The following is a 13616-nucleotide window of genomic DNA, read 5'->3' on the forward strand; positions in this document are numbered from 1 at the left end:
ACCTGATCAAAGAAGGAACTTGTTTCACACAAGGTGCAGATGTGAAGATAAGCGTTGTGATGTGATCATTGATAGTGCAAGTACTAATAATCTAGTGTCTGAAATGATGGTCACAAATTTGAAACTAAAGACACAGAAACACCTACATCCATATTATATTTCCTAGGTGCAAGATGACTACAAGGTCATGGTCATGTTAGAAATAGATAGTACTTAGAGGGGGGATGAATCAGTATTCTAAAAACTTTTTCCCACAATTGAATATTGTTACTTACTTTATAACATGCATATGAAAGTAAACTAACAATGCTAAATTGTAAGTATAACCATACACATAGAGAACTCATAACACCATTATTTGTTAACTAGGGAAACCTTGGCCAAGGAAAAACCCTAGTGGGGATGATACCCACAAGATAATTCACTAAACAATAGGTTCCTGTTAAGGATATTGACCCTGTTAGGATTCTATGAAGTACATATAGTGTCTCCTATCCTTGTTAGAGGAATAGGCCTTGTTAGAAGGTTTAGCCCTATTAGGATTTTCTACAACCTTGTTAGGAGTTGGTAGAAAAATTACAATGTATTCAAGAAGAGCCCACTAACCTAACACACAATTATACAATTTAGTTCTTCACAAGATAGGTATACATACAATACTTGCTTTACTATTGTAGTTTGCACTTTCTTTGATCATACATCAGATCTCACATCACATAATGCTTGCATATCATTCAGTCTCTCTATACAATAGTTTGCATCACATCAAAAACTTCACAATAACTACACAATATTAGATCTTTACTTATATCTTGCACATTCATAAATTATAACTCAGTCAGCTTCCATGTCTTCACACGCTTGACATAATATAGAATAACTTATGGATTATTATCCACATAGTTAGCTCATCATGACTTGGTAATTATTTTGTAACCAAAATAATTCCTCAAGTTGTACAAATCTGTTTACTAATATGCTCTATTAAATACCCGCACTTGTATTTTAATCATAACTCACAGCATATTATCTGTACACATATGTACACTGGTACACATCATCATGAAACTATTACAAAGATTCCCTTAATTGCACCTAAGATAACTCTCAACAAGTCATCTGAACACTTAAGATATGTTCACTATACTGCTACAAATTGTCTAACAATTAGACAATTTTCTATCTCTAAATTCATAAATGAAATGTTGAATACTTGTTGCCATAAATGATCGCAACCACCAAAACATCTATCTAACCATATTGCCAACAATCTCCCCCTTTGGAATTGATGGAAACATTTGGGAAAATTGGATAAGTCCAAAAATGATGTCATACATAACAAAAACAAATAAAAGTAACTACACAGAAATTGCCTTCAAAACATAACAATTTTATTCATGTTTTGATGGATCATTACATTTCTTATCTCTCCTTTACATCGATACATACATAAGCTCCCCCTTACATATACATTTAAATCTATACAATTTTTCTCTACATAATATTCCCTCTTTGACATCAATGACAAAGGTGTCAAAAAACTATATCACAAAACTTCTTATCTATTGTTGATAAGCTCGTCATTCTAGATATGCAATCTGCAAAATCAATCTTTAACCTATCAAAGTCCTTCTTCCAATTCCCTTTGACAATGTCTTATATACTATTGAGTAGGCAAAGTGCATAAGATGCCACTTCAACTACACTCAAGTTAGTATGGGAAAATTTATCATAGGATAGCTGCAAGACATTCCTCCAACTGCCTTTGCAAATTGACAACTTTGCATGATAAATATTCTCTGAGAATAGAGAATCTTCTTAATACCTTATCCTTGTCAGACTCAATACATCTAATAGCATTGTGGATCTTCTCAATCTCATTTTTAAAATCTTCAATTCTAACCTTTGGTTTCTACAATCTTTTAGTGAGTATCTGAAGCTCGCTCATTTGGCCTTTGATCTTTACATCAAAATCTGATAAGTAATTATAAGACATTGTGCACTATGAATACAACTTCTTACCTTCATCTAATCTCCTCCTTAGCTCTTTTATGCACACATCTAAGGTCTTCATATCATTTCTAATATTTGTGCATATTATTTCAAATAGTGATGCATCATGCTTTGTCTATGCTTGCACTGCTGCTACTTCAACTATAGTTTTGGAAATTGTCTTTTGCACCCACTCTAAGACTTTAGCAAGACCCTTCTACAAAGACTTCACAGATTTATTCTTCTTGAATAACTTTCTCAAGGTGACCATTAACTCTTTCTACTCTCATCATCAAATGGAATAGGTATTGTTGCTGATGTTCCAGTTGTTGATGCTACTGTAGGTACATTAGCTTTTATCTTCTTTTCCTCTACTTTCTTATTTTCCTCATCCTCTTCTTTCTTCCTCTTCTCATCTTCTTCTTTCTTCTTCTATTCTTCCTCTTCTTTCTTCTTCTTCTCTTTTTCTTTCTTTTCTCCTCCTCTTCTTCTTTCCTCTTCTTTCCTCTTCTTCTTTCTTCTTTCTTTTGTTCTTCTTCTCTTCTTTTCTTTTCCTCTTTTTCCTATTTCCTTTTTTCTTCTTCTTTCTTCTTTTCTTCTTCCTCATCATCTAAGCTGGTAGATGCAATGATATTTTTGATATTACCAACAATATTTTCTCCATAACCTACAAAAGGATTCTCCTGTGCATCCATAGTTATGTGTGTACTATCAACTTTCATGAATTTAGTACCCATAACAATTTGAGGTGGTGAAAGTGCTTTATGTGTCTCCTCTACCTCTTCCTCTTCACTAGAAGGTGTATCTACCTATACATACATTGGACTATTAGCCTGTGTCTACACACTCACCTTAGGCACTGAGGACATATATTTTTACTATAGCCTCCTTTGTTTCTTGCCTAACTTCCTCATAATTGCCTCTCATAAGAAGAATCTCTCTTCTTTTGTTCCTCAACAAAGGTTAAATACCTTAAAACACTCTATCTAATTCCTTTTTGGATCCAACACCATACAACTTATTTATTGATGTGATCCTAATGTTTAGACCCTCTTCCAACACTCTCTTCTTCCTATTAATCAACCTATTATATAGGTCTTTAGGAATCTTATTCTATATATTCTCAAATTTCTTCTTCTTCAATATTGTATTTCTTATAATGGAATTCTCTAACACCCTCCTATCCATATTGCTATAAATACTATAAAATTTATTCAAGTAAAAAAAACTTTCATCATTTATAATCTGCATATTTAGATTTTATACCTTGGGTTTCCAAGCTTTCTTGCTTGTTGTTGTCCTTGCTTCTTGTGAATCTTGTTCAATAGGTTTATCTTTAGCTTCATCCTCTAAACTTTCTAAGCTACTTAATTGCATATTCTTTCTCCTCTTTCCAGGTCTGTTGGTGGTCTATGTGACCCTTTTCTTTGCTTTTCATGTAGGTTCTTTCTTAACCTTTACAATTCTTCCATACTTCCTCTACACAATAGGTGCTTCCACCTTTGGTTGTCTCCTAGTCTTTTCATATCTTGCTCTCACAGGTTACACTTTCACAACTACTGCATAAGGTGCAATAGGACTTTGCACAGAAGGTTGTGCCATTGTTACTCCTTTTGAAGGTCCTGCCACTACAATGCATGTTTCTGCCAACACTTCAATTTGCCCACTGGCCTTCATCTCCAACACAATTCCTTTGATAACATTGAATTCTTTTCTTGTCATACCAAATTTCTTGAGGATGGAATCTATCTCTTTTTTAACCTTTTTCTTACTTTCTTTGCTATGTAGTTGACATTCAACTATCCTTGATCTCTCATCATAGGTTCCCCATCTAGGGCATTATGTATCCTACTCAAATTCGAGTATGATCTATGCATACCCTTCTATAAGATCTGTGCTCATCTAATAGTCCATAAGCTAAATGAATTTAACTCTAGGAATAACTACTTCCATGCAGGTGTTGTCTATCCACCTTGAAGCATAAATCTTTCTTGTACTTCTTTACCATAGAAGGATGTATCCTATATCTCAATTTCATCTCTAATTGGAAACTCTTCATCATTCTATCTATTTCATTATATCTAACATTCTTAGGCTTGGATATGTAGCATTGAGTCACCAAATTCATTGTGCACTCGTTGTTATCCCAATTAATCAATCTAGGAAACTTCCTTGTTACATAAAAGAATAATTGAGTCAATAGGGACTCAAATCTAAACACTGCACTCTTAGTTTTCTTGATCTTTGCAATGTTTTCCAATAGTTGCAATCTAATAATATCACATAAATTCACCTTTTTTCCTTCAACTACCATTACATATGCCGCATGAATAAATCTAGTTCGTACTAAGTTAACCCTTGATCCATGGTTCAACTTGTACCCTAATATTTTAGTTAACAAGTTAACTCCTTTATCCTAAATAGGTTCAACCTTCGTGTTTCTTCTACCAAAATTCATCTTCAGGTTCATCTCAACCATTTTCCTAACATTCTTCTCATTAATAGGATTGCATCCTTCATTTCTCAATCCTATGAGCTTGTGAATTAGGTCATTGTCTATAACAATCTGTGGATCACCTAACCAGAATATATCATCATTTACCCAACTCAATATGATTTAGGTTCATTCATGATTGTCAAACTCCATATAAAACATATACTTGACAAGATTCAATCCTTCTAGGTGCACATACTTAGACTTTAGGGATAAGTCATTGTTACACATGATTCCTAAGTCCTTGTGAATTTTGTCATCAACAATGCTCTCAATCTTACAGTGTATATAACTTTTGATATCTTTGACATGCAATACATTTTCCAAAACTTGTAAAAATGCACCTAATGGATCATCCAATAAAGAAACATATGGATTTTTCTTGAACTCATATCTCAATCTATCACTTAAATCATACACTCTCTGACTAGTCATCACTCTTTAACTATAAATACCAAAATAAATTGGATTCAATACTTTGTAAAATACCTCAAATTTTTTATTTATGGCTTTTGCAAGTTTTAGCTTCTCAAACTTGACTTCGCACTTTAATTCACTATCAAATCACTCTTTAATTTTCTCAAGTCACTTCACATGAACAAATGGTACACTAAATGTTGCTTAAGATCCTTAAATCATTTCAAATTTGACTGTGCATTAAATGTGTATCTACCAAAAATTCAAAATATTATCTTTGTTTACCAGTGACCTTGTTTTCACAATTCCCACTTATTGTGATCATATCAAGACTTGTGCACTCAACCATAGATTCCTCTCTATGTCTTCTACCTTTCATTAACTGTGCAAGCTCTAACTCACTCTCTAACAATAGTTCTGATCAACTAATGTTCTATCTCTACTAGAAATGATCAATTCAAGTAGTATGAACTACAAACAATTTGTGACTTCAAATTCCATCAGGTGCATTAAAGTACTGCTCTTCCAATACTACATTTGAACTCTCTAGATTACAAACTTTCATAAATGCTTCCTTGAACTCATGAACATGTTCCTGAACTACTTCTTTCTGACTATTTTCACTTCTATTCTCATTCCTTCTATCATTTATGTTGTTGTTCCTTCTATGATTAGGATTCCTATTAAAGGTCCTTCTATCCATTCTACAAAATCTTGTTGTGTGTCCAAAGTTATTTCATAACTGACATATAGGTGCATTCTGTATGCACCCTAAAATGGTCACCTAGACTATGGGCCCCCATTATTCAATTTATCAATTTATCAAATTTCCTAAATCAATGGTGTGTAATATTTTATTAAATCAATTCAAATCAATTTCCTTGATCAAATTCAATTTTTTTTATTTCTAAGGTTGATCATTTTATCCTAAGTCTTATTTAATTAAAAGAACTTGCTCTCTTTTAATTAAATAAAATAAGTCCCCGTTTAATTAAAAGAAAACCTCTCTTTTAATTAAATAGTTCATCCACATTTAATTAATTAAGAGAAAAACCTCTCTTCTAATTTAATTAAATATTTCCTATTTAATTAAAAGAACTTTCTCTCTTTTAATTAAATAAAATAAGTCCCCATTTAATTAAAAGAAAAACCTCTCTTTTAATTAAATAGTTCATCCACATTTAATTAATTAAGAGAAAAACCTGTCTTTTAATTTAATTAAATAATTCCTATTTAATTAAAAGAACTTGCTCTCTTTTAATTCAATAAAATAAGTCTCCATTTAATTAAAAGAAAACCTCTCTTTTAATTAAATAATTCATCTACATTTAATTAATTAAGAGAAAAACCCCTCTTTTAATTTGATTAAATATTTCCTATTTAATTAAAAGAACTTGCTCCCTTTTAATTAAATAAAATATCCGACTTAAAGCTCTTTTTGATGAAAAAGGAGTTAAAACAAATAAAAAATTAAATAAATCTTTTATCTACACTTAATATGGGACTTATCTTCATCCTTTCTCCACTTTCTTCTCAACCACTCCACTTTTCTCATTGGTGGATCTTTAGTTCACATGGATCATTATTTCTCCACCCTTGATTAAATCTTTTTCTTCTCAATCTAGATCGTCCAATCTTCTTTATAAGGGAGAGTCCTCTCCTCATTTTTGAGACACCCATTATTATGCTATTGTTATGTTGCAGGTTTGGAGAATGATTTTTGAAGAAGGAGTTTTGAATATTAAATCTTTTGTGGAGAACTTCTATCTTCTTGTCTCATTCTCTCTTGCATGCATGGCTTCCATCATCATGATCCATACTTTGATTTTCATGTTAGCTTAGATCTTGCATTGATAGATTAGATCTTGCTTTCATAGATTAGATTTCATTTCTTGCATTGTTTTGCATTGTTATCATTTAGATTAGTTTTTCATTTCCATTTGCATGCATATTAGATCATTGAATCTCTTGTTTCATGGTGTACTTGCATGGGCACAAACTAGGTCAGATTGAGGGCCTCCATTACAAACCCTTGCACCCCATGAATAGGGAGCTATGAGTCACCATTCGAGACCTCATTTTTGAGAAATCTTGAATATAATGACTCATAGAAGTGTGCTCACATTTTAGGCATACACATTCCTCATCTGATTGGTTCCATTATGACTTTCAGGCACTCTATAATTTCTTGCAATGTGTCCAGGATTGTGACTCTTGTAACAAACAAATTACTTTCTCTCACTATCAGGTTTCTCTCCATCATTAGATCTACTCTAGGATCTACCTCTTCCATTACCTATAGGGTTAGTATTCCTAAACATTCTACTATTCCCATTATTACCATCAAACTTAGGTTTCTTACAATCTACTGCTTTATGTCCATAACCATGACAATTATAACAATAGAAATTAGTAATATCTTTGAAAGACTTACTTTTGCAATCTCTCTTCATATGTACAACTTCATTGCATATGAAACATCTACCCTTGAACTCATGTCTTACTTCTTTGGATGAATCATCATTCTTAGTTCATCAACTTGCTCCTTCTTCTTAGGTTCTTCAAATTTCTCAAACAAATCAACTATTTCAACTTCTTTAGATGATTGGATCACATTTTGATCAGTTTTCTTAGGGGTTTCTTCAATAGGATCTAGATCTTTTCTAATCTCAACTTTCTTTGCTGACTTTTTTCCAATAAGTTGTCAAAGACCTATCTTGTCATAAGAGAGTCTCTAGTGAAATATATGTTCATCAATCTTCTTAGAACTTGTATAAAGTTTCTCTAATAGTTGTTTTGCTTGTGTCAACTCTCCTTTCACAATAATGTTTTACTTTTCCAACTCAGAATGTTCTATCTTAATTGAATCTAACTTAGATGTCATCTTACTCAACTGGGATCCAAGGTTTGCATTCTCATATTTTAGATCAGGTTTACTCTTACTACTACTAGTCTTAAGACTCAACTTCAGTTCAACAATTTTCAATTCATGTTTCAAGATCTCATTTTCTTTCTTGAGATTTTCTATGTCATCATTGTCACTAATCTGTGCAAATGGTTCTTTGCTAGATTTCAGATCATCAATCTCATCTTTTAGTTTGCCAATGTACACTTTTGAATCTTTGTATCTATCTTTCAAGATGTCTCTTTCTTCTATAAGAAGATCAATCTACTCAAGAGCTTCTTTAATATTTCTCTTCAATTGTTCGATATTCATAAGGATATTACTAAAGTTGTTAAGCCTCTCCAAAGTAACTATTCTCTAATACCAATTGTTAGAAATAAATAATACTAAGAGGGGGGTTGAATTGGTATTCTACAAACTTTTGCCCACAACTGAATATTGTCACTTACTTTATAAAATGCATATGAAAGTAAACCAACAATGCTAAATAGTAAGTATAACCATACACATAGAGAACTCATAACATCATTATTTGTTAACTAGAGAAATCCTATCCAAGGGAAAACCCTGATGGGGATGATACCCACAAGATAATTCACTAAACAATAGGATCTTATTAAGGATATTGACCCTGTTAGGAGTCTATGAAGTACATATAGTGTCTTGTGTTCTTGTTAGTGGACTAGGCCTTGTTAGAAGCCTCAATCTTATTAGGAGTTGCTACAACCCTATTAGAAGTTGGTAGAACAATTACAATGTATGCAAGAAGAGCCTACTACACTAACATGCAATTATAGAATTTAGTTCTTCACAAGATAGGTATACATACAATACTTGCTTTACTATTGTAACTTGCACTTGCTCTGATCATACATCAGATCTCACATCACATAAAGCTCAGATATCATTCAGTCTCTTTGTACAATAGTTTGCATCACATCAACAACTTCACAATAACTGTGCAATATAAGATCTTTACTTATATCTAGCACATTCATAAATTATAACTCAATTAGCTTCCATATCTTCACACACTTGACATTATATAAAATAACTTATGGATTATTATCCACATAGTCAGCTCATCATGACTTAGTAATTATTTTGTAACCAAAATAATTCCTCAATCCATACAACTTTGTTTACTGATATGCTTTGTTCTTCTTTGTTAAATATATGGATTGGTATTTTAATCTTAACTCATGTTGTACTATCTATAAATATCCGCACACTAGTATACATCATCATGACACTATCACAAAGCTTCCCTTAATTGTGCATAATCTAACTCTCAATGAGTCATCTATACACTTAAGATTTGTTTATTGTATTGCTACAAACTATCTAACACTTAGACAATTTTCTATCTCTAAATGCATAAATGAAGTACTGAATACATGGTGCCATAAATGACAACCACCAAGACATCTATCTAACCATATTTCCAATAGGTCAATGAGAAATACTTAGTGAAGTTCAAGATTGGAAGCTACCAGGATATGTGTGATATCATACCTATGGACATATGTCATATGTTGTTGGGTAGGCCATGGTGGTTTGACAACCATGTTGTACATGATGGGCAAGAAAATACCTACACTCTGACCAAGGATAGAGAAAAACATAATTTGAATCCATTTAAGGAGAAATAAGAAAAGGTATGTAGTGCTACTAGAATATGTTTTGTTAATGGAAAGGAGTTTCTCCGAGGCATGAAGTGTGAACATATGTGTTTTGTTATAATTCAAAAAGATGGTAAAGAAGAAGTAGAGGATATGTGTGATATCATACCTATGGACATATGTCATATGTTGTTGGGTAGGCCATGGCGGTTTGACAACCATGTTGTACATGATGGGCGAGAAAATACCTACACTCTGACCAAGGATGGAGAAAAAAATAAGTTGAATCCATTTAAGGAGAAAGAAGAAAAGGTATGTAGTGCTACTAGAATATGTTTTTTTAATGGAAAGGAGTTTCTCCAAGGCATGAAGTCTGAACATATGTGTTGTGTTATAATTTGAAAATATGGTAAAGAAGAAGTAGAGGAGGTATCTATAGAAGTTATAGTTGTGGGGAGAGTTTCCTAATATTATGTCTAATAATGTACTTGATGGATTACTCCCCAGTGAGGAAGATCAGTCACCTGATGGATTTGATTCCAGGAGCCATTTCACCAAATAAGGCAGCACACAAAATGACACCATCAGAAAGTAAGGAGTTGAAAAAACAAGTCATGAGTTGTTGTAGATGGGGTTGATTTGAGTCTAAGTCCATGTGTTGTACTAGGACTATTAGTGCCAAAGAAGAATGAAGCATAAAGGATGTGCATAGATTCTCATGTTATTAATAAGATCATAATCAAGTATAGATTTCCATTGCCAAGGATGGATGATATTATGGATGGTTTGAGTAGAGTTGTGTATTTCACAAATATAGATCTAAAGAGTAGATACCATTAGATTTGCATAACAGAAGGTGTTTAGTGGAAGACTACCTTCAAGACAAAGGAAAGGTTGCATGAGTTGTTAGTCATGCATTTTGTGCTAACCAATGCACTGAGCACTTTCATGTGGCTCATGAATGAGGTACTGAAGGAGGTTCTAGGTAAGTTTGTCATTGTTTATCTAGATGATATTTTGATCTTTACTAAGATGTTGGAAGGGTATTTGATACATATTTGAAAGGTGTTTGATAAGTTAAGGGAAGAAAAGTTGTTGATAAACTTGAAGAAGTGGATTTTTGTGAAGGAGAAGTTGGTGTACCTAGGATTTGTAGTCTTAGTAGAAGGTCTAAAAATGGACCTAGAGAAAGTGAAGGCTATCCTTGAATAGCTACAAAGGTAAAATCTTTTGATGGAATGACTAGTTTTTACAAAAAGTTCATAAGAGGTTTTAGTAGTATTTGTGGACCCTTAAATGAAACAATGACAGGGGATAGGAAAGAATTTAGGTGGACTGTAAGAGAAGATAAGAGTTTTAATCTGTTGAAATAGAAAGTTACAGAGCATCATGTTTTAGCACTTCTAAATTTTAACAAGGTGTTTCAAGTAGATTGTGATGCTAGTGGTACTACAAAATGAGTTGTTTTGAGCCAAGAAGGTAGGCCTATTGCTTATTTTAGTGAGAAGTTAAATGATATCAAAAGAAAATATTATGTTTATGATTAGGAATTTTATGCTATAGTTAATACATTGAAGAAGTGGAGACACTATCTTCTTCCAAATGAGTTTGTTTCATTTATTGAACATCAAGCTTTGCAATATTTGAATAGTCAAGGAAAATTAAACCAAAGGCATTTGAAGTGTGTTGAATTTTCGCAGAGTTATACATTTTTTTTGAAACATGGGAGTGAGAATTCTAATAGAGTTGTAGATGCTCTTAGTAGAAGACAAATTTTGCTAACAAAGATGCAGATTGAGATGGTTGGATTCAAGGAACTTAGTAATTTGTATCCAGACGATCCTAGTTTTGGTGAAGTATGGAAGGCTTGTACAGAACCTATTACACTTGACAAGGCAAAGTGGTTGGATTTCATAATCCAAGATGGTATGTTGTTCAAAGGAAGCCAGTTGTGTATTCCAAGAAATTTTATGATGGAGAATCTCATCAAGGAGAAGCATAGTGGAGGATTGGTTGGAAATTTTGGGAGAGATAAGACCATTGCTTTAGTTGTTGAGAATTATTATTGGCTATAATTAGAGTTAAAGAGTACGTTAGATGGAAAAAGGAGTGAAATAGAATACAAGGTTGTATTAGCCATTACCTGTACCAGAGAAGCTATGGGATGATGTCGGCATGGATTTTGTTCTTGGATTACCAAGGAGTTAGTGAGGGAACATTACTTTTTTTGTGGTGCTTGATAGATTTTCAAAGATGACACATTTCATCCCTTGCAAGAAGACTAGTGATGGTGTTCATGTGGCAGAGTTGTTTTTCAGAGAAGTGGTGAGACTACATGGCCTGCCAAAGAGTATAGTTTCAGATCAAGATACCAATTTTGTTGGGTATTTATGGCATACATTGTGGAAAAAATTAAAGACAAATTTATTGATAGATAGAATTTGTGAATCACAGTTTGGGAAACTTGTTGAGATGTTTGGTTGGAGATAAACCAAAAGGATGGGATATGATTTTACTAGAGGTAGAATTTGCATATAATAATTTCATCAATAGGAGTACTAGTAAATCACCATTCTAGATTGTATATGGGAGTAGCCCCATAAATTCTTATGAATTAAAGAAGTTCGATAAAGGAGACATAAGTAGTGCTAAAGCAAAAGAATTTGCTAAACATTTGAAGAACATCCGTGAGGAGGTCAGGAAGCACATTAAAAAGATGAATAAATAGTACAAGGCTAAGCTAGATGTGAAAAGGAGGTATAAAGAATTTAAGATTGGAGATGAAGTCATGGTTCATTTGAGAAAGGATTAGTTTCCAGTTAGTATATATAATAAGCTAAAAATGAAGAAGTTTGGATTGTGCAAGATAGTGAAAAAGCATGATTCTAGAAATGCCTATGAAGTGGAGTTGCCTGCTGAATTGAACATTTCACCAATATTTAACATTTTAGATTTGATTGAGTATTATGAAGGAGATGATGGAGAAGAAGTTATAGAAGTGTAGTAGAGTATTCCAGCTACTAGTTCAGCTACAAAGGAGATTGAGGAGATACTAGATAGTCGTGTTGCAAAAAGTACAAGAAACATAACTTATGAATAATACTTGGTCAAATGGAAAGGGAGGCTTGTAGAAGATTCATCATGGTTAGCAAGGGAGGAGGTTAATGATCTTGGTTTTCCTCTAAAAACTTGAGATGTGATGGGGTTACTTCTCAAATTATCCTAGGTGTCTGATGAGGGAACATCCTGGGTGTAAGAGCAATCTTGCATCACCCAAAAATATTTCCTTTCAGTTGTTTCAATAAGGGTTGTCTTAATGCATATTTATTGTCTTTGGAGACTTGCTACTTAGTAAGTCAGTCATATGAGCTCAAAATATTCAAATTTTAGAGGTGAAGGTTCATTTTAGATATATCAACTTGTCAGTGGAGTTTCATGGCTAGATTATATGTATTTATGAAGTTATTGCGGATTTTTGGATTGTAATTTTGGTATAAAAACTTTAGGTTAAGTTTTGAAGACCTTAGAGGCCTTGTATGAGGTCTAAAAACTTAATACATGGGCTCTTGCATGAATTTGAGCTTGTAGATCATGAGCTGAGGTTTCTAAAAAGTGGTTATAATAGCCAATTGGAGCAACAATTTGAGAGTTATGGCCTTCTGAAGTTGGGGTAGTCAAAATTTCTAAAATAAATGTCAAAAGTGTATTTGGCCAACTCTATATGTGTTTTTATGGTCTATCATCTCTAGGTATTAAGTTTGTGTGTCTAGAACCTTCTTGAATGACATAAAATTATCTATTTAAGAAAGGCTTGAACATTGTCTAAGATAGCTCTGGGTGACAGTTCGTAGCTTTGTCTTGCATATTACTGTAATGAAGGTGCCCATGTGAGTTAGCATATTGCAATTCTCAATTATGTAATTATGCATTTGTGGCAATAATAAGAAGCCCATATTTTGTTCTCGTAAATTGTTGTTGTTTCTTTGTTTCTGTTATGTGTTTATGGTATTAAGGGGAGCACCCTTCATCATAAACCCTAATTAAGATGTCACTTCCACATAGACATCACAAGTTTCAAGGGACACCATAAAATATATTACACATTAAAAGTGACATATCTACTCACAAAAAACAATTTAATCTAATAACACAGATTCATATTATGTTTTTGAATAAAACACATCAC

Source organism: Cupressus sempervirens, chromosome 4 (genome assembly GCF_028749045.1).
Source record: "Cupressus sempervirens isolate cs-2001-9-10 chromosome 4, ASM2874904v1, whole genome shotgun sequence".
Taxonomy (NCBI): domain Eukaryota; kingdom Viridiplantae; phylum Streptophyta; class Pinopsida; order Cupressales; family Cupressaceae; genus Cupressus; species Cupressus sempervirens.